The following is a 23,546-nucleotide window of genomic DNA, read 5'->3' on the forward strand; positions in this document are numbered from 1 at the left end:
AGCCCTCCCTTCTGCCTCCACCAACCACTTAATCACATGCAGAAGATGTAAATTCCCTGAGGCCCTGTTGTGTGGTCCTCTCTTCAAAGGCTGTCTCCCACCCCACTTTCTGGAAGTCCCTTTGGAGGGTCTGACAGACGGTCTTCCTTTCCCACCCCTCCAGCTGGACAGGCTCAGGGAACAGAAGGAGTTTTCTGGGAACAGACTGGGGAGGAGGAGCCAGGAACATTGACAAAGGCACAAGTTGGGGCTTTCTGTGCTCTGAGCTTGCTGTCCAAGCAGGGATCTTTGCTGCCCCCGTAGTGGTCCACGGGCAACAGTGAAAGCAAAGAGATTGCTCATGGTGTAGTGTTTGCCTGGCCCACCCTGGGATTCAGGCCTGTTGGTGGACAGCCTCTTTGAATAGGAAACCCTCTGAAGGAAACAGTTCTAAGTGAGAAAGAAGCCAGGCAAACAAGCCTGGCCCAGGATCAAAGCTATGGGCCTTAGAGGGTGGGCTCAGCTTGAAGACAGGCTGCATCTATCTACTGGGTCAATGCCATGAGCAGGGCTGCAGGGACCAGGCCAGGCTTAGCATGATACAGGGAGAGGGCAGCATCCCCTACTTCCAGAATCTGGCCCTTGGGCACACTGGGGGCTCCTGCAGCGCTGAGAGGTCTCAAACTGCAGTGGCAGGATGTGTTGGCTGGCAGAGCCGGATGTGCTCCAGGGAAGGCGGGAGGTTGCCTGGGAGCCAGGACCGACTTCTCCAGCAGGCACAGTGTCTGGAGCCCATGACACTTGTGGGGCCCATAATAATGCCTCACTTTCTTTCAAAATCAGGAAGGAAACCAAACCTACAACCTGAACTTTTAAGGCACAGAATGTCTCATATCATTCTATTTATATGAAATATCCAAGTTAGGCAAATGCAAAGAGACAAAGTAGCTTAATGTCTGCCAGGTGCTGGGAGAAGAGAGGTGTGAGGAGTGACTCCTAAGAGGCTCAGGGTATCTTTCTGGAGGGATGAAAATGTCTGGAATTTGTGGTGAGGGTTGCACAACCTTGTGAATACACTAAAACCCCAGAATTGCACACTTCAAAAGGGTCAATTTTGTGTGGTGTGTCTTTTCTCAGTAAAGCTGTTACTTGTGAAAGACGAGATTCATGGACAGAGGAAAACAGAGCAACAGTACAATATGCAATCTTTAGCCCAATGAACAAGAAATGTATTTAAACGAACACAAAGATGAGATGGTTAGACAAAATTAAAACTGGGAAAAAGTGTTCATCTGGTGTACAAACTGTTGGTGGCTCTCTGGAATGCTCAGCTAAAGGGAATTTAAGTCTCCATGAGTCTTTTTTAGACTCAAAAAGAACAAGCTGTGTGATCAATTAGTGATGCCTGCCCTGGGCACAGGAGAGGAAGGAGGAGGTACAGGTGGCAAGTATTTGCCATCCTTGACTGGATGATCTCTGTGGTCCCTCCCCCAAATCAAGCTCCCTCATCTGAGTCACTCTGACATGGAGCGGGTGGGGAGATGTGGGCCGCAGGGAGTGGGGTTAGAAGAGGAGGGAGGATGGAATAAGGCAGAGGCCTTTTTATATCCGACAGATGAGACAGAGAACTCTCCTTGGAGAAGAGGCAGCGGAGCCAGCTATTTAGAACAACCCTTCCTGGCGCAGACACTCATTAAAATACGTGCATCGCTAGCACGCTTCTTTTTCCAGTGGGGCTTAGCAATTAAGATCCTCCGTCGCTTCTCAGTGTGTAAAGAGACTCGCTCTGGGCAGCAAAGAAAAATACATTTGTCATTGGAATGACAGCCACAACTGCCAAAGCCATTTTTATTGGTGGCAGTGGAGCTGGCCTTATGCCTTCTGGGAAAAATAATGAATATTAGAGGTTCTGTTTACAAATATGCACCTTTCACTCGTTTCTCTCATGGCTCAGCAATTTTTCAACAGGACAGGTTTCCTGGAAACACTACACGGCCAAAAGATGATAAAATGTGGTATCCAGAGAGATGCCTGGGGCTCTGTTTAACTGGGTAATTGGGTGTAGACTTGGAAAGGTCAACCTCCCGCAGCCAAATTGCCCCAGGTGTTGTTCTAGAAGGAGACTCTGGTTAAGTAATCAGGTCTAAAGGTGTTCCTCCTTTCACCTGCTTCCCAAGGAGCCACCTTTTACAAACCCCCTACCAACCTTAATTCAAGCAAATCTTGAGCTCACTTATCTGCACAAACCTTTCCAGAAAGAGCCCAATGTATGAGAATCATTTCCCCCATCCCTTTGCTGTTTGAAACTCAAACTGCTTTCTCTCCCGGACTCACTAATATAGTTAAACCCTCAAACTGCTAATGAGATCAAAGTGATCAGCTGTCAGTTCCCAAGTGAAATTGATCAGCAATTGTCTCAGGCTAAGGAAAGAAAATGCTTCCCATGACAGCCTGCAGACTTCTCTGATCCTATTTGTGCTCCTTTTTATCATCTATGAAATTTATTTTAGGGGCTCTTGCCCCTACAGGATTATCTGTAGAGCCTCATGGCAGGTGCTGTCCACATGTCCACTTTAGAAAGCCCAGAGCAACTATTATCAAAAACTGAGCTCAGGGATGAAGGCACAACATTCAGAGTTTGTTGCAGCTGTGATTTGTTTAAGAACTAAATACTCCTGGCTAGGTGCAGTAGCTCACACCTGTAATTCCAGCACTTTGGGAGGCTGAGGCAGGCGGATCATTTGAGGTAGGCAGATCACCTGAGGTCAGGAGTTTCAGACTAGCCTGGCCAACATGTTGAAACCCCATCTCTATAAAAATACAAAAATTAGCTGGGTGTGGTGGCATGTACATGTAGTCCCTGCTTCTCAGGAGACTGAGGCAGGAGAATCACTTGAATCTTTTTTTTTTTTTTTGAGACAGTCTCATTCTGTCACCCAAGCTAGAGTGCAGCAGTAGCACTATCTTGGCTAACTGCAAACTTAGCCTCCCGATTCAAGTGATCCTCGTGCCTCAGCCTCCCAAGTAGCTGGGATTACAGGTATGTGCCATCACACCTGGCTAATTTTTGTATTTTTACTAGAGATGGGTTTTCACCATCTTGGCCAAGCTGGTCTCGAACTCCTGGTCTCAAGTGATCCACCTGCTTGGGTCTCCCGAAGTGCTGGGATTACAGGTGTGAGCCATGGGGCCCAGCCAAAACTAACCATTTTAAAGCATGCAATTTAATGGCATTTAGTTCATTCAGAATGTTGCTCAGCCATCATCTCTCTAGTTCCAAAACATTTTCCTCACTTCCAAAAAAGATCTTGTCCCCATGAAATAGTCACTCCACATTCCTTTCATTCCTTTCACTGAGCATCAGGTTTCCAAGGTTCATCCACATTTCAGAACTTTATTCCTTTTTGAACTAAACAATACTCCATGGTAAGGACCTACCACATTTTGTTTATCCATCCATCTGGTGATGGACATTAGACTGTCCACTTTTTAGCTGGTAGAAGGAATGCTCCTGTGAACATTTGTGTAGAAGTTTCTATCTGGACATTTTTCATTTTTCTTGGACAGATACCTAGGGGTGGAATTTCTGAGTCCTATGGTGACTCTAAGTTTAACTTTTTGAGAAACTGCTGCTATTTTCCAAAGGGGCTTCACCATTTTCCATTGTCACCAGCAGTATATGAGGGTTTGACATCCACATCCTCTCAACGCTTATTGTCTGTCTTTTTATTGCAGCCATCTTAGTGGGTGCGAAGTGGCAGTCCTCTCATTTTAAGAATGAATAAGCTGAGGGCAGAGAGGAGCTGTGACCTGTTTAGCATCATGTGTCAGAGTTAGGCTCTGTAACTCCCAATGTGATGCATGTTCCCATCAGAACAGGCATCCTTTCTCAACATTAAGAGAGGAGCAAAGGCAGAGCAGTAAGTGAGGCTGCAGTGAAGCCAGGCTTCCCTCACCAGCTATTATGATAGAACTCGAGCGCTCACCATGAGTGGAGGGCAGCAGCAGTGGGCCTCGCAGGAGGGGGTTCCCACCACCCCGGGGGCAGTCTGGCTGGGGTTTTCCCAGGCCCTTGCAGGCCTCACTTTACTTTCTAAACTTTCCTTTGATGGCAGAGAGCTTCAGCAGTGACATAAATTGACTTTACCTACACGTGATTGAGAACATATTCAAAGCTAGTCATAGTTTTACACATTGGAGGTAAAATAAGACAGGAGGTAAATATGATGGGGCTGAAATTCAACATACAAACGTATAGTCTCAATATGATTCTGTCAAGTGTTGACAACAGAGTAGAGGTAGGGCACAAAGGGAGCACAGATAAGGGGCTCCAACCCAGTCTGGAAAAGGGGAGCAGGAGCTGAAGGTTGAAGGCCTTAGAGTGATGGTGGGAAACGTAGCAGGCCTACTGTGCAGACAGGTGGGTGAGGTATACAAGCAACTTCTCAGGGAAGGGAGGCAATGGCTTGAAAGTCAAGTAGCAAGTCTAACAGCCCAAGGCTGCGGTGCCTTGGTGGGTCTCGACAGAGCTTTGCACAGCTGAAAAAGCATTCCCAGCAGTGGGCCTATCAGCTTCGTTTGTCCCGGGCCTAAAAGCAACCCAGCACATAGAATGCAAGCTGAGGATTTTTGGACAAGTGCTGAGAGGTGGAGTGAGAAAGGCGAGCATGGACTAGCTGAGAAAATAACCCTCACAGCCACAAATCAAGCTCTGTGCTTGAATGTGTACTTTTTGGAAAGTATGAGGTATCAGGCTGGCTTTGTTGGTAACTCCTCCCCCACATGCAGCATGACTATTTTTCAGTTATGAAGGAAATATTATATCCCAAACAGCCCTACCAATAAAGCCTATTTTGATTCATCTTTTCCATCTTGGTTTGCATAACGCACCTTTTTTTTTTTTTTTTTTTAACATCAGTGTGGTTTCTGCCCAGGTAGGCCTCAGCAAATGTGTGAAATAGCTGAGGTTTCCTCAGACCATGTAAAGCTACTGTAACTCCACCTCCTCCTGATAGACTGGAGAGTGATATATACAGGTGTAATGTGCCCTAGGTGCTGTTACTGTAAAGTTGAATACATTTCTAATTTTAGACTTTGGTTTTAAACTCTTGACTCTTGCCAGTTGTGTTTCCAGTGCTTTGTGCTGGTAGAGATATCTACCGAGTTCACTTTGAGGGTCTTTTATATGAAAATACAAGAGATCTGTTGACTAGTGACCGTGGCATGCAAACATGAATGTTTGCAGTAAATTTCAGCTGATATTCAAAGTTATAATTTCTAGTGTAAGAATTCTGGCAGGCTCTAGAATTTATACCTAGGAACATGTAGGAATGGTAATTTTTGAGTCATAAGAGGGTGAGAGAGTAGGAACCTGTCTAAAGCTTTTAACATAAATTGGTTAGATTATATATTACCGATTGATGAAGAAATATTTCTTCAGACATTTAGTCACATTTTAAATAAGTGAGGAGATGGTAATTGTTCATATCACAGAATGTTATCATTTTTAAAAATTGGGATTGCTAGGTGGGTGCCCCAGGTCTCTAAACTAGTGGTCCCTAACCATTTTGGCACCAGGGACCAGTATCATGGAAGAAAGTTTTTCCACAGACCCGGCAGTAGCAGGGGATAGTTTCAGGATGATTACATCTAGGGTGCTCTTTCTCTTTTTTTTTTTTTTTTTTTGAAACAGGGTCTTACTCTGTCACCCAGGCTGGAGTGCAGCCAATCTCGAGATTACACCAACCTCAGCTCACTGCAACCTCTGCTTCCCAGGTTCAAGCCATTCTTCCACCTCAGCCTCCCACATAGCTGGGACCACAGGCATGCACCACCATGCCCAGCGAATTTTTGTATTTTTAGTAGAGACGGGGTTTCACCCCGTTGGCCAGGTTGGTCTCAAACTCCTGACCTCAAGTGTTCCTCCTGCCATGGCCTCCCAAAGTGCTGGGATTATAGGCGTGAGCCACTGTGCCTGGCCTGTGTAAATGAAATAATTATACAACTCACTATAAGTGGGAGCCCTGAGCTTGTTTTCTTGCAACTAGATGGTCCTATCTAGGGGTGATGGGAGACAATGACAGATCATCAGGCCTTAGACTCTCATGAGGAAGGTACAACCTAGATCCCTCGCGTGTGCAGCTTTGAGCTCCTATGAGACTCTAATGCTGCCAGTGATCTGACAGGAGGCAGGGCTCAGGCAGTGATGCTCGCTCACTGGCCATTCACCTCCTCCTGTGTGGCCTGGTTCCTAACAGGTCACGAACTGGTACTGATTTGTGGCCTGGGGTTTGAAAACCCCTGCTCTAAACCATCCATAGCACCACAGTTGTGGAAGAAGAAACGTTCTTTCTCCTTTAGAGAGTGAATATGGCTTTCTTCTGGATTGGAAGTAAGGTCTACTCTCTAGCCCATTAGAATATGGACATACAGTATGAACCCTGTCTTCCTCTTTTTTCTTCCACGGTTTGTGGAAGGGTTCTAGAGAGGGCACAGGCATCTTCGTTTCTCTCTTATTGGTGCTGAGTCCTGGGCAGCATCTGGCAAAACCCGGAGGGAGGGCTGAGAGAAGCCTGAGGGATATGGTAGGTCAGGAAGAATTTCCAGGGCTGCACTTTTGGGGGACTCCTGGAGTGAGGGTGAGAAGTGAGGGAGTTTTGGAATTTGATGTCTCACCTTCCCTTCTTCCTTCTCTCTCTCCATCCATTTCTTCCCTCAACAACTTTTTAAACAAGCACCTACTACATGTCAGAGTCTATGCTATTAATGTGTGAAAGATGTGTGAACCAGGGTTCCCATGCTCCCAGAGCCTGTGGTGGACGCAGTGGGGGATGTGACATGTGGTCTGGGGGAGAGTATGCAGAGGATGTCTCACCCATTGATTTCAGGCCATGTGGGCGGTTTATGGGTGACGTCTTCCCAAGAGCCCTGCAGTGGCTCACACTGCTCACTTTCCTGCGATTTAGCTGGCTCCACTAATACCTGCTCGCGCTGCCAAATTCAGCTGGAACATCACTTCCTGACACCAGATATAGACTGCAGTACTCCTAATGCCCTGTTTGTCTCTGCCTCCTGCTTCCAGGTGGAGACGTCCTTGAAGCCTGAGACCATGGTTTACTCAGCGGGTATTCCACTGCTCAGGACAAAGAAGATGCTCAGCAGTGGTGCTTGAGTGAATGAATGAATGAACCTCAGGACTTGTATTTTGTTTCTCAAGCACTACTTGTTGAGGTCATCTTCTTCCCTGCCTACAGGCTCCTGAGCTACCACACAGCCACCTAATTTAGCCAGGGGCACTATGGAGAGGGCCTGGAAACCTGGTTACACGAGTGTCTGGCCTATTAGTTCTCTAAGGCTGCTGTACCAAGTTATCACAAACTTAGTGGCTTAAAGCAGCACAAATGTATTATCTTATAATGCTGGAGGTCAGATGGAGGACACAGGGTTTGAGCTAGCAGGGATGCATTCTTCAGACTCTAGGGGAGAACCTGTTTCCATGACTTTTCTAGTTTCTTAGGGCCACCCACATTCCTTGCTCCCAGCCATTTCTTCCTGTTGCTTCTACCAGCAACAATGGCTTGAGTCCTTCTTATACCATCATCTCTCTAGTTTTCTGTCTTCTGCATGCCTTTTCCACTTATAAAGACCCTGTGATTCCATTGGGACTACTAATCCAGGATAATCTCCTATGTCAAGGTCATCTAAGCAACCTCAACTCCATCTGCAACTTTAATTCTCCTTTGCCGTGTAACCTGTCATGTTCACAGATTCTGGGGAGTAGGTCATGGACATCTTTGGAGAAGTCCATTGTTCTGCTTACCACTGCATGTGATACATTTCAAATCCCAGATAGGGAATCTCTTGGTTACCTTCCCATAATTCTTTTCCATTCCTGTGAATAACTGAGAGTTAACTGCTGTAAGACTTGCCATTCAAGTCAAAGACCAGTGTTTGATCCAGAAAGAACCAGGTAGGTGCTGTGGGTGAGCACCTTCCTCGACAAATGGGGGTGAAAGTAAATGAGTCATGTAAGGTGCTGGCTTCTCTTTGGTTCTGAATCATGACTACAAAGATGTACTTGACCACAGATGAACCAATCCTGGGGTCGAGATGACTGTTAATAACCTTGTGCCAGGAGCTGTTTTGCATATATCATCTCAATCACCACTATCACTACTATCACTACAGGTTAAGTATTATTGTCCCCATGGTTCAGGTAAGGAAACTGAAGTTGAGCCAAATTAAGTCACTTGTTCCAGGTCATGCGATAAGTGGCACAGCTGAGTTTAGAGCGGGGGCTTATCTGATTTCACTCAATTTATGGTCAGCTCCATGAATCCATTTCTCTTAAAAGTCCTCCTGAGGCCAGGTGTGGTGGCTCATGCCTATAATCCCAGCGCTTTGGGAGACTGAGGTGTGTGAATCACCTGAGGTCAGGAGTTTAAGATCAGCCCGGCCAACATGGTGAAACCCTGTCTCTACTAAAAATACAAAATTAGCCCGGTGTGGTTAATTTTTGCTCAAACCACTGTGCTCAAACCCTGTGTCCTCCATCTGACCTCCAGCATTATAAGATTACATGCCTGTAATCCCAGCTACTTGGGAGACTGAGGCAGGAGAATCACTTGAACCCAGGAGGTGGAGGTTGCAGTGAGCTGAGACTGTGCCACTACACTCTAGGCTGGGTGACAGAGTGAGCCTCCATCTGAGGGGAGAGGCTGTGCACTGGAATTACCTGGTAGGCTTTTAAATAATACCAATGACCTGCTGCAAATCAGTTGCAACTGAATCTCTGGGGGTGGGGCTTGGTTGTCTGCATTTTTTGTTAGTTTCCCTAATTATTGTAAACTGTGGTTGAGGTTAAGAGGTGCTGCCTTAGGAAATACTGTGTTCCCTTCAGAACCAGCTTTGTAAGAGCACTTTGTGCTCATAACCTCGGAGTCCCCAGAACTGCCCCCACCGTGTTCTGTGGCTAGGGAGGAAAAGTCCAGCCAGCTGGTTTCTCTCACTCTTTTGCGACTGCGTGGCCCCCTCCACACTTCTTGGCAGACTTCTTGCTGAAGTTCTGTGGGAGCCTCTCCAACTGCCCTTCACCACTTTCTTGACTTAGCCGCTGCAGGTGGGTGCCTTTGCCTGGGTGTCTCGGTCTCCCTAAGTGAACAGGGAAGCAGAGAAACAGCTCCACAGAGTGCAGGAATAATATGTTGCACTTCAGAGGATAAAAGTACTTGATTTCCACTCTCTTCCTCCCCTTCCCCTCATTGATTTTATGTTGAAATGAGTTCTCAGTACCAGCAGAAAATACTAGTTTGCAAAGACAGTGATTTAAGTGTCTCTCCAGACTTCTTGTTGGTTTAGTAAATCCACATAACACTTTAGAGTAGAAATAACTTGAATGCTTGCCCAGAATGGCAGACATGTGCTATTGGCAGAAAGAGCAGTCAACTGGGGTAGAGGGAAGCGGAGGTTTAGCCGTGTTTCTGTGACAAGTTTGCTGTATGGAGTCAGGAAGGTAATTAAAACCTCTATGCCTTCCACAGAAAACAGACTCCAGGAGTGTGGTGGGGGACGTTAGGGGATTCCTTACCTTTCTAGACCACGTGTGTTTTAACATATTAAAAGTTCTTATTGGTGAAATACTTCAAGAATAGAGATTAGAGGAAATAATATAATGCCTATATATCCATTGCAAAATTTAGATATTGGTTATTACCTTGCCAAATTCATTTTAGATTTCTTTTAAAAAAGAGAAAAATACATTGATGCTTACCAACCTACTGTCCCTTTCTTTTTCTTTTTTCCCCTCCTTCCTCCAACATGACCATTTACTTGACCTTGATATGTTATTCTCATGCAAGCTTTTCTGTTTTTGCTACTTGTTTGTGTATCCACAGATGATCATACTTTAATTTTGTATTTTCAGATTAACCATACATTTTTTCTTCTGTTTCTGATTTGAAAATGTTTTTCTATCCCAAATTCAAAAAAGATATTTTCCCATGTTGTATTTTAAAGAGGTTTCAGTTTTGCTTCTCATATTGAAGTCTTTAACCCATTCAGAATAAATACTTGTAGAGGATTGCTGGATGCCAGGAATTGGAGGCTGTGGTTGTATCACTGCACTCCTGCTTGGGCAACAGAGTGAGACCCTGTCTCTAATAAATACATAAAATCGAATCCATATTTGTAAAGTTGTGCAGGAGGAACAATTTTTTTTTTTGAGACGGAGTCTCGCTCTGTCATCCAGGCTGAAGGGCAGTGCCGCAATCTCGGTTCACTGCAAGCTCCGCCTCCATGATTCACGCCATTCTCCTGCCTCAGCCTCCCGAGAGAGCTGGGACTACAGGTGCCGACCACCACGCCTGGCTAACGTTTTGTATTTTTAGTAGAGACGGGTTTCACCGTGTTAGCCAGGATACTCTCGATCTCCTGACCGCATGATCCACCCTCCTCGGCCTCCCAAAGTGCTGGGATTACAGGTGTGAACCACCGAGCCCGGCCAGGAGGAACAATTTTTTCCCCATTATTTCAATAGTTCATTCTTCCTCTACTGATTTGTAACATCACCTCTATTCCATGTCTGGTTTTTGTATAAGTATATCTTTTTTATGCTCTGAATTCAGTTCTATTGGTCTAAGTGTCTATTCCTACAACAATACCACATGAATTTAATTACTGTGACCTCATAAGTTTTTCAATTAATTTTAAATTGAGGTATAATTTGCATACCATAAAATTCACCCCATTAGAGTGTAAAATTCGGTATATTTGCAAAGCTGTACAACCATCATCACTATTTAATTGCAGCACATTTTTATCACCCCCAAAAGAAACCCTGTACCCATACCAGTCACTCCTCCTTCCGCCTCCCCCTAGCTTCTGGCAACCACTAATCTACTTTCTGTCTCTATGTACCTGCCAATTCTAGTCATTTCATGTGAATGGAATCATACAATATATGGTCTTTTGTGTTTAGCCTCTTAGCATTTTTCAAGTTTCATCCATGTTGTAGATTATATCAATACTATATTCTATTTTATGACTATATCATATTCCATTATATAGATATATGCCACATTTTATCTATTCATCATTGATGGGCATTTGGATTGTCTCTACTTTTTGGCTATTACCAATAAGCCACTATGTACATTCCTGTATCAGTATTAGTGTAAACACATGTTTTTATTTCTTTAGGATATATACCTGGGAGTACAATTACTGGATCAAATGGCAACTCTATGTTCAGCATTTTGAGAAAACATCAAACTATTTTTCAAGGTGGCCTACTGATAATGTATGAGGGTTCCACTTTCTCTGCATCCTTACCAATACTTGTCCGTGTTTTTCATTATAGTATCCTAGTGGATGTAAAGTCATATTGCATTGTGGTTTTGACTTGTATTCCCTCCTGACTAATGATGTTGGGTGTCTTTTCATGTGCTTCTTGTCCATTTGCATACCTTCTTTGGAGGATGGCTATTTAAATCCCTTGTCTCATTGTATGTTTTGATGGTTCATACATATGGTTCCTTCCTTTTCTTCAAAATAGTTTTGGCTGCTTCTGATCCTTCACTCTTTCATATAAAATTTATGAATGAACTTATCTCACACAAAAATTCATTGGGATTTACAATGGAACCTGAGTGTGTAATTATTTTGGGAAAGTTAATTTCTGCAAATGTCTGTAAACATGGTAAATATTGTTGGTTTCCCGTTTTAGTACCAGCTCTGGAATGCCTACCACCAAATTATTACATGAGAGGGAAAGAGACTAATAGTTTAAACAAACATGGTTATATGGGTCTCTGTTATACTCAGTGAAATCCATATCCCAAATAATAATACATTATCTATTTATTTAAATTCATTAAATACACTCTTCAATTAAAAATTATTTTGTCCATAAAGACTTTCACATCATTTGTTAGATGTATTTTTATGTTCTTTACATTTTTTGTTGTGATTGTTACATGTATCTTTTTCAAAACCACATGCTCTCTGTGATAATATATAAGGACATTATTAACTTTGTATACCAGCAACTCTACTAAATTTTCTCATGACTTCTATCAGTTTGTCTATAGATGTTTTTGACGTTTTTGTGTTGATTAGCGTATCTGGGGATTCTGACCTTTTTTCTCTTTCAATTCTTATATCTTAAAATGTCTTTTTCGTGCCTTTCTGCATTGACTAACATTGACAATACAAGCTTCTATAGAAGTAATGATAGCTGGCATCTATATATTTTTTCTTATTTTAAAGAACAAAACGATTTTCTCACCATTGATTGTTAAGTTTGCTGTTTTGTTTGTTTGAGATGGAGTCTCATTCTGTCTCCCAGGCTGGAGTGCAGTGGTGCAATCTCGGCTTACTGCAACCTCCACCTCCTGGGTTCAAGCGATTCTCCTGCCTCAACCTCCCAAGTAACTGGGACTATAGGCATGCACCACCATGCCTAGCTAATTTTTGTATTTTTAGTAGAGATGGAGCTTCACTATATAGGCCAGGGTGACCTCAAACTCCTGACCTCGTGATCCACCTACCTCAGCCTCCCAAAGTGCTGGGATTGCAGGTGTGAGCCACCACATCTGGCTTTGTTTTCGATAGGTATGCTTCATCTGTTAAAAATCTCTTTCTATTAATTTTCTGGAGGTGACATTAGTAAGATGGTGAAATAGGAGGTCCCTGGCTCTAGTCCCCTTCACAGAAATGGCCATTAGCAACTAAATATCTAAAGGAAATATTAACAGAACTGAAAGGAAAAGCAGCAATACAATAATAGCAGAAGATGTTAATATTCCACTCTCATCAATAGATAAATCATCCAGACAGAAAATCAGTAAGCAAACAGCAGACTTGATCAACACTGTAGACCAAATGGACACATCAGACATATACATAACATATCAGCAACAGCAGCAGTACAGACCATCTTCTCAAGCACATATGGAACATTCTGCAGAATATATTATATGTTAGGTAACTGAACAAGCCTTAAATTCAAGAAGTATGTATATTTTTCAACCATAATGGTCTGAAAATATAAATCAACCACAGAAGGAAAGCTGAAAAATTCACAAATACATAGAAATTAAACAACACACTCCTGAACAATGGGTCAAATAATAAAGGGGAAAGTTTTAAAAAATATTGAGATAAAGTAAATGGAAACACAATAAACCAAATATCATGAGATGCAGTTATAAAGCAGTTCTAAAGAGACTGTTTATAGCAATAAGTGCCTACATGAAGAAAAAGACCTAAAATAACCTAACTTTACATCTCAGGAATCAGAACAAGAACAAACTAAGCCCAAAGTTGGCAAGAAGGAAATAATAAAGATCAAAGCAGAAATAAGTGAAATAGGAACTAGAAAACAATTTAAAAAATGAAACCAAGATTTGGATTTTTTAAAAAAGATAAACAAATTGACAAACCTTTAGCTAGATTAACCATGAAAAAGAAGTCTCAAGTTGTAAATGCAAAAGAAGATAGTACAACTGATATTACAACAATACGGAGGGTCTATTAATAGTTATATACCAACAAATTGGATAATCTAGAAAAACAGATAAATTCCTAGAAACATGTAATCTACCAAGACTGAATCATGAAAAATAAAAAATATAGACACCAATAACAAGTAAGGATATTGAATCAGTAATCAAAAATCTATCAACAAAGAAAAGTCCAGGACCACATGGCTTCATGGACAAATTCTGTCAAACACTTAAGAATTAATGCCAACCCTTCTTAAACTCTTTAAAAAAATTGAAGTGGAAGGCACACTTCTAAACTCATTCTATGAGAACAGTATTACCTTAAGACAAAAGCCAAAGAAGGACACCAGAACATTACAGGCAAACATCCTTGATAAAGAAAAGGATGTAAAAAATCTTCAACAAAATATTAGCAAATCAAATTCAATGGCACATTAAAGGGATAATACCATGATCAAGTGGAATTTATTCCTGGTATGCAAGGATGTTGTAACACATATGAATCAATAAATGTGATATACCACATTCACAGAATGAAGAATAAAAATCATGATCCCCTCAATAGATGCAGAAAAAGTATTCAACACCTTTTCACCATATAAACTGTCTGTAAATTGGGTATAGATAGAATGTACTTCAGCATAACAAAGGCCATATATAACAAGTCTACAGCTAATATTAAAAGGTGAAAAGCCGAAAAGTTCTCTCCTAAGATCAGGAACCAAAAGGTTCTTCCTCTCATTTATATTCAACATAGTAGTGGAAGCCCTGGTCAGAGCAATTAGGCAAGAAAAGGATATGAAAGAAATTCAAAACAGAAAAAAAGTAAAAGTGCCTGTTTGCTGATGACATGATCTTATAAATATTAACCGTAAAAGAACTAATAAATCAGTAAATTTGTAGGTTGTAAAATCAACATATATTAAACCAGTCGCATTTCTATACACTAACAATTAATGATCTGAGTAAGAAATTAAGAAAACAATCCCATTTATAATAGCATCAAAACTAACAAAATACTTAGGATTAAATTTAACCAAGTCAGTGAAAGATCTGTACATTAGAAATTATATGACATTGATGAAAGAAATTGAAAAAAACCACAAATGGAAAGATATCCTATGTTCATCAATTAGAAGAATTAATATTGTTAAAATGTCCATACTAGCTAAAGTGATTTATAGATTCAATGCAAACCCTATCAAAATTCCAATAACATCTTCTACAGAAACAGAAAAAAAAAAAAATCCTAAAATTTGTGTGGAACTACAAAAGACCTTAAATAGCCAAAGCAGTCTTAAGAGAGAAGAACAAAGCTGGAGGCATTGCACTTCCTAATCTCAAGCTGTATTATAAAACAATAGTAATCAAAACAGTACGGCAGTGGCATAAAAACAGACAGAGGCCAGTGGAAAAGAAGAGAGAGTCCAGAAATAAACTCAAACATATATAGTCTAACATTTGACAAGGGTGCTAATAATACATGATAGGGAAAGGGCCGTCTCTTCAATAAGTGGTATTGGGAAAACTGGATGGAATTGGACCTCTGTCTTATACCACTTACATAAAGTAACTCAGAATGAATTACACATTAAATGTAATACTTAGTAAAACTCCTAGGAGAAAACAGGAAAAAAGCTTCTTGACATTGGGATTGGGCTTGGCAAAGATTTTTTTTTTTTTTTTTTTTTTTAATACAACACTAAAAGCACAGGCAACAAAAATGAAAACAAAGAAGTGGGACTACGGGAAACTAAAGTGTCTGGATAGCAACAAACCAATGGAAAACACAAAAGCAAAAAACCAACAAAATGAAAGGTAACATATAAGAGAAAATATAAGGAAACCATATATCTGGAAAGAGGTCAACATACTAAATATGTAAGAAGCCCACACAACTCAATAGCAAGGAAACCAAATAATCCAATTAAAAACTTAACAAAATACCTAAATAAATAAACGTATTTCCAACGAAGACATACAAATAACCAGCAGGTATCTGAAAAGGTGCTCACCATCACTAATCAACAGAGAAATGCAAAGCAAAACCACCATGAGATATCACCTCATACCTTCTAAGATGGCTATTATCAAAAAGATAAGTGTTTGTGAGAATGAGGAGAAAGGGAACCGCTTGTGCACTGTTGGTGGGCATCCAAATTGATTCAGCCATTATGGAAAATGGTATGGAAGTTCCTCGAGAAATTAAAAATAGAACTACCATACAATCTAGCAATTCCACTTTTGGATATACATCCAAAGGAAACAAAATAAGACCTCTCAAAAAGATACCTGTACTCCCATGTTTATTAGTTACAGTAATCAAGACATAGAAACAATCTAACTATCCATGAATGGATGAACAGATAAAGAGAATATGGTACATGTACAATGCAATATTCAGCCTTAAAGAGGGAAATTCTTCCGTTTGTGACAACATGCATGAGCTTGACGGCATTACTGTAAGTGAAATAAGACAAAGGCAGATACTGCATGATTAGACTTACATGTGGAATCTAAAAAGATTGAACTCATAGAAACAGACTGGTAGTTGTCAGGGGGTAGAGAAAGGGGAGAAGGAAATGGGGAGATGTCTGACAAAAGATACAAACTTTCAGTTATACGATGAAAAAATTCTGGGGATCTAAGGCGTAGCATGATGACTATGGTTAATAATACTATAGTGTATACTTAAAAGTTGCTGAGAGATCTTAAGTGTTTTCACTATATACAAAAATGTAACTATGTGAAGTAATGGATGTGTTAACTTGATTGTGATCATTTCACAATGTATACTTATATCAAAACATCATAATGTACTTCTTAAATATATACAATTTTATTCGTGAAGTATACCTCAGTAACGCTGGAAAGAAAAATTCAAGAATGAGAGTTTAATTTCATCAAATGCTTTTTTTTTGCTTCTATATATTTTTCTTTAAAAATGTATTATTGTACAGATTATATGAATAGATTTCCTAACAATAAACCTTTCTAGGATAAAACCTACAGTCAGGATTTTTTGGCACATTGCTTAACTTCTTTTGTGAATAGTTTATGAAGTTTTTGTGTGTTCCTGTGTTTCTGAGATTGGCCTACGGTTTTTGATTTTTATGCCATCCTGTCTGGTTTTGGTATCAAGGATATATTGCTCTCATAAAATGAGTGGGGAGCATTTCCTCTTTTTCTGTTCTTTGAAGCAATTTGAATGACATTGAAAATATGTATTTTTTATGTTTCTTAAAATGTACCCATGGAATAATTTGTTTGGGTTTTTTGATTAGTATATTTGTGTGTGTGTGTGTGCACGTGAGCCTCTCTGCTTGTATGTGAATACATTTTAAAGTACTGTTTCACTTCCTTTACTGATGATAGTTCCGTCTAAATTTCATACATATTCTTGGATAGTTTTGATAACATTTTTCTAGAATATTGTACCTTTTCTGGAATGTTGTACTTTCAATCTAAATGTTCAAATGTTTATGGTATTGTTATTCATAGTATCGTCCTATGATTTCTGAAAATCTCCACTGCATTTGAAGTTAGGTTCTTTCTTATATTTCTTCATTGGTGGTGGTGTGTGTGTATAATTTTTAAATCGATCTTAATCAATCTTTGTCAGAAGTTTGTCAAATTTACTTCGCTTTTTTCCAAATAAATGCTTTTGGTTTTATTGACATTTTCTGTTTCTCTTTTATTATTAATTTCTCTACTCATCTTTATAATTTTGTCTGTTCATTTTTTGATGGGTGGGGGGTTTACTTTGTTCTTCTTTTCTCAACTTTTTGAGTTGGATACTTAGGTCACTAATTCTCGGACTTTCTTCAGTTATATACACATTCTATACAATTTCCTCTAAGTGATGCCTATGCTCTATTACCTGAAGTTTGACATATGCTATTTTTATTTTCAATGCAAATTATTTTCTAATAATCATTAAAATGTATTTATTGACTCCTAAATTATTTCCAAACACATGGGAGTCTGGAGGGTTACCTTTTTTGTTGTAGATGTTAATTTTTATTGCATTATGATCAACATGGTTATGTGATATTTGTTGTTTGACATTTGTTAAGTTGACTGAATTGTAATACTGCGTATTCTCTAATTCTTAGGTACAGGGATTTTGATATATCTATTAGATCAACCGTGTTAATCATGGTCGTCTATAGGCTGTCTGTTATTGTATTTTCCTACAGCTTTCTTTTTATTTATTAGATACTTAATTATTTTAACCATTACCAAGTTTCAGTTTGTAATTCTATTACCTCAAGTTGTTGAGAGTCTAATCTTGCATTTATAGTGTATTCTACCTTTTGTCTATGGTAGATTTCTCCTAGATTTCACTGGCCTAGGACAAATTTTTATACTAATCTCTCAATGAGGAGTTCCTAGAAAAGGTGAGTAAATTTGAGCCTCATGTCTTCTGGGGATTTCTGATTCCCAAGGGAGACATTTTTGCTCATCTAGAACACAGGCAGAGACAGATTAAGATTTCTTGTTTATCTGTGCTGACAGATTTTGTTCTGGTCTGTCTTTTCTGAGAGAGTATCAATTTTTGAGAGTTCCAACTTGAGGATTCTCAATTCCAACTCTCCTCCTTGCATTGGGCCCAATGTCTTGTCTCTTACACTTTTAAAAGTCAAGTCGTCATATTACTTCCCTTCTGGTAATTATATTATCAACTCCTAAGTTGCCACTCTGGCCTTATGCTTCTCTTTGGCACCCGGAAATTTCTACTTTCTTTTTCTTGTGAGCCTAATTATATATTTAAAATATTTTTAAAATTATATTTTGTCAAGAATTCTTGGTTTTGGGAGCAAGAACTTTCGCAGTTGTCGTTGGTTGTCATCTTAGTGTTCCATATTTCAGGAACTGGAATTCATCCTTAGAGTCTTTTCATTGTGAAAGAGAAATGTTTCAGGACATCACAAGGCAAACACCTGTCAAAATGTTTCTACTGTTCATTTTCTACTGAATTCAACATCTCAACAGTATTTAGATGGGTGCTTCATTGCTGTCAACCAGACTGAGCCAGAATTGTTCCTGGGTTGGTGCTTGGGAGAAGACCCCGATGGGGGCTAGCAGCCTATAGGGGGTCCACTGGAGGGAAACTGAGCTGTGGTTCTCATACATGGAAGAGACATAATTTCTTCTTCTTCCTTCTTCCTTCTTCTTCTTCCTTCTTCCTTCTTCTTCTTCCTCTTCCTCTTCTTCTTACTCCTCCTCCTCCTCCTCCTTCGAGTTTCGCTCTTGTCACCCAGGCTGGAGTGCCATGGCACGGTCTAGGTTCACAGTAACCTCTGCCTCCTGGGTTCAAGAGACTCTCCTGCCTCAGCCTCCTGAGTAACTGGGATTAAAGGCGCCTGCCACCATGCCTTGCTATTTTTGTAATTTTAGTAGAGATGCAGCTTCACCATGTTGGCCAGGCTGGTCTTGAACTCCTGACCTCAGGTGATTCACCTGCCTTGGCCTCCCGAAGTGCTGGGATTACAGGCATGAGCCATTGTGCCTGGCCTATCACCTTCTTAAAACCTCTTTCCCTGGGCAAAAATAGCAGGCCCATGGTGAAATTTACTTGGATTTTTTTTTTTTTTTCCTGGAGAAGTCCTCTTTGATTTCTGCTTATGGGGAGACCCTGTTATAAGATTTTTCTTTGCTTATTCCAGAAACAAAGGACTCTCCCTGATCAAAAGAAAAAACAAGCAGAATTTCCAAATGGAGCGCCTCCAGGAGAGGATTTTTCTATGTTATTCATTCTCCCTCTGTGCAAATACACAGATATATTATGGGGAAATATACAGAGGCCTTAGTAGGCGTTCCTTTCTTAAGAAAAATGGTCACATTGATTAAAACTCTATTCCCATATAAAGGAGCAATTATTACACAGCAATGCCAGGAGGTGCAGGCCCCATTTCTTTGTGACCTGCCCATAGTAGCCAGGAGTAATAATGCAGCCAGAAGAACTATAATTTCAGTGTCTTCTAAGTGCCAAGCCATGGTGCTGGGAATACAGAGATAGAGGAATCTTGTGGTCTTTACCCTGGAGGAGCTCACAGGCAAGTGGTGTGTAGAAGCCACTAGAGAATTAGGAATGATAATAATCTGTAAAAGAATGTTGAGGAATTGAACTTCATCACAATTAAAAACTTTTATTCTTTAAAATACACTGCTAAGAGAATAAAAAGACAAACCACAGACTGGGAGAAAATATTTGTAAACTACATATCTCATAAAGGACTTGGGTCAAAAATATATAAAGAACACTCAAAACTTAATAAAAAACAAATACCCAATTAAAAAATAGGCAAAAGATTTGAAGAGTCATTTCACCAAAAAAGATACATAGATGGCTAATAAGCACATAAAAAGATGTTCAACATTTATCACTAGGAAAATGCAACTTAAAACCACTATAAAATATCACCACCAATCTATTTGAATGGCTAAAATTAAAAAGATCGATCATATCAAGAGTTCGCTAGGATGTGGAGAAACTGCAGCCCTCATGCATTGTTGGTGGCAATGTAAAGAGGAAGAATCACTTTGTAAAACAGTTTGGCAGTTTCTTAAAAAATTAAGCATGCTCGTATCATATATCCACCCATTTCACTCCTAGATATGTGCCCAAGAGAAAAGGAAATGTATAACCACAAAGAGACTTGTACATGAATATTCATAGATGCTTTATTTGTAATAGCTGCAAACTGGAGACAGCCCAAATGTCCACCAACAGGAGAATGAATAAACCAAATGGGGCCCATCCATACACCAGAATACCCCACTTGACAATAAAAAAGGATTGAACTATTGACACACACACAGATGGGTGAATGTCAAAATAATTATGCTGAATATGAAAGAAGACAGACCAAAAGAGTACGTGCTACATGACTTCATTAAATACAAATCTACAAAATCCAACCTAATCTAGAATGAGGGAAAGCAGATGAGATATATGGGGATGTCATTGAGGGAGGTGAGGGGAAGCATTACAAAGAGTCATACATAAACTTTCAGGGGGATGGATTGTTGACTATCTTGATTGTGGTGATGGTTTCATGGGTGTCTACCTATGTGAAAACTTAGCAAATTGTTCAGTTAAAGCATGGGCAGTTTGCTGCGGGCCAATGATACTTCAAGAAGACTGCTTAAAAATAGGGTGATAGCGCGTTAGAAAAGGCATGTTCAAACTGCCATCAGTAGACAGTACATGGGAGTGTCTCTTGACTCAAACTAACCAGGGGTCAGGGAGTGGGGAGGACAGATCTGAGATTTGAAATTTGAATGCAGGTTATTCAAGGAAAAAGAGTGAGGAAGGGTAGGAGGGGTGGAGGTCTCTCCTTGCTGGGGCCATAACAAATGCCAAGGTCCAAGCGTGTCAGAGTGTGGTGTGTTCAGAGACCTGCCAGTGGCATGGTAAGGTGGAAACATGGGATACTCATGAGCAGGAGAGAAGAGAAGAGGGAAGGAGAAGAGAGAAGAGGGGAGAGGCAGGAAATGACTCTCTCAGATCTCTTTCCATCTTTGGGTTTATGAAATTCTCATTATATGTCACTTACTTGTGTCACCAACTTGTCCAGGCATGCCCAGCCCTGCATACAAAATGAGATCAGAACTCCATTTATGTACAAATGACAACGCTACCACTCTCTCACTCCCTTCCTGCCCACAGTATCTCCTAGTTATTTGGCAAAATCCCTGAATGGGGCCTCATATGTTCAGGAAACAGTTTGCCGTGTTCTTTTCTTCCTTCTCAGTTCGTGCTTTTTGCTGTCTACTGCCCGAGCAGCTGATTGACAGAGCTGCAATGATTTTCCTGTTCAAAGTGCTCACTGGGAGTACTCCAGGGTTCATGCCAAGCTGCATGAAATGCCGGCTGTGCCCAAAGCTTCCAGTTTCAGGTACCAGAGCATGGAGACAATCTTGTCACAGATCTGCATTGTATTAGGCTAGCTAAGCCAGAATTATCCTTTGGAGAATTCCCTTTTCTCTGTAGGTCCAGGATAGCATTGCTCACAAGAGCTATTTTGCATGAGATTTGTAACACGGGAGTAAAGCAGCCGTAGTGTGTTTTCACTCTGCTGATCAGTGCAGGCATCCTGGCAGCCTGCCCACGTTTGTCACTGATCAGCTGTCTGGTTGGGGTGACTCTCACCAATCTCCTGCTTCTTCGAGTCCTTGGCCAGGTGTGTGTGCAGCTTTGTGGTGAAGGGGCTGGCATCCTGTAGCTCTGCCAGGCAACGCATGGAGGCTGGAGGTAATAGACAGATGCAAGTCCCACTTCATCCTTGTGGGCTTCAGTTTGTCCTTGCTCTTGTCGACAGCCAGCTTTCCTTTGTGACTGCCAATCCAGCTGACCTACAGCAACTTCAAGGTCAACACTAGATGCATAGGGACCAGGCTGCACACAAGAGTCTCACCTCCCGCAGTATAATAAATCCCTTATTTTATATCACTCACAGTGGTTCCTCTTCTCTGAACCCTGACTGATTCAGGTCTCCCGCTCACCTTTGTGCCACCTGGACCTAGGAGCAGCTCTGTTTCCCTAAAACATTTGTAAAAGCTTCTCATGAAAGCCAAGTCTCCGAAGTCTGACAACCACCCTTCCACACAGAGACTTAAACCCCGGGGCTGGTCGTGGGGAGGTGCCAGGACAAACCTTGCAATTTACTCACTTTTCCCAACACCACCCCGACCAAATGCCTTCCTCCTTTTTCAGTTAATAAAAACAAAAGCTCGCTGCACTTCCACGGGTGTGAACAGATGTTCTGTGTGGGAGTGAGTGCTGGTCCCCACCAGCTGCCTCAGGGCCCTGCTGCCCCCACAGCCCCCAGTGCCCTCCGAGACGTGATTAACTCCTCCCTGAGTCTTTGATTCTTCCGTTCAAAGAGTTCTGGCAACTTGACCCTTTGCTCATATGTCTTTGTTTTCACTCATTTCCTTTCCCTGCTGCTTTGCCAGGACTCTGGGATGGATTGCAAGGCCTTGGTGAGGATCTGTCTGACTGGAGGAGTGCACAGCGACAGACAGGAATATTGTGGCCTTTGTCTGCCATGCAATCCCATATCTGGTAAATGTGATTTACAAGGCCCACAGAAAATGAGAAAGTGCTTTTTATTATTGTTTTAGGACGAGATCTTTGCTCTGCCACCCAGGCTGGAGTGCAGTGGCATGATCATAGCTCACTACAGCCTCAACCTCCTGGACTCAAGCAATCCTCCTGCCTCAGCCTTCTGAGTAGCTAGGACTACAGGTGTGCCACTACTACATCTGGCCAAAAAAAAAAAAAAAAAAAAAAAAAAAAAAAAAAAAAAATTTAAATGAAGGGTCTCACTCTGTTGCCTAAGCTGGTGCTGATCTTGAACTCTTGGCCTCAAGCCATCTTCCTGGCTGAGCCTCCCAAAACATTGGGATTACAGGCATGAGAGCCACAAAGCCCAACAGGATGAACTAGTAATAGAGGACTTAAGTGTGAATCTGCCTGTATGAGTCTCTCAGACTGTGGTAAATCTCTTGCTGTCCCTTCTCTGTAAAGAAGAGCCTGGAGAGTTTCAAGATTTCCCGCCTACTGCTCCCATGGGACTTTCTGAATATGGTGAGAAAGTGTCCTGAGGTCTGAAAAGCAGTGTTCCCTAGTGCAGCTGTTTCTAAACCTCATCGGAACCCCCTCAGTTGGGTTACTATTCCTACACATTTGTTAGAAACCAACACCACTTTCTAGTTCTGCCACCTCCTTTCCAAAATTTTAAATCAGTAGGTGAAGGTGACATGGCATCTGTACTTCAAAAACCAAAATAAGACTGTGGGCGATTCTGTTGATCAGATGAATGTAGAAACAACTGGTCTAGTGAACAGTAGATGAAGAAAAGGACCTTACAAAGTTTAGGGGTTCTGTCTATAAGGCCAAGGAAAATAGAAGCAATTATTCAGATAATCTCAGCACAAAACCACAGTTTCATTGGAATTGCGGGAATCATGAGTAACTCTTTCTGAGATATTTGGGTGGAAAGTGTGTGGATGGAGCCCAAATCTTATGTATTTAAATTCAGATCAAGCCTCTAG

The 23,546-nt window shown here is 41.1% G+C and overlaps 1 long non-coding RNA gene across 1 annotated transcript in view; it reads left to right on the forward strand.

Annotated features, from left to right (window-relative positions):
- Window positions 1–23,546, forward strand: part of LOC135966420 (uncharacterized) — a 55,224-nt gene that overhangs the window by 1,031 nt on the left and 30,647 nt on the right. The gene's annotated exons all lie outside the window — the stretch shown is intronic.

Source organism: Macaca fascicularis, chromosome 12 (assembly GCF_037993035.2).
Source record: "Macaca fascicularis isolate 582-1 chromosome 12, T2T-MFA8v1.1".
Lineage (NCBI taxonomy): Eukaryota > Metazoa > Chordata > Mammalia > Primates > Cercopithecidae > Macaca > Macaca fascicularis.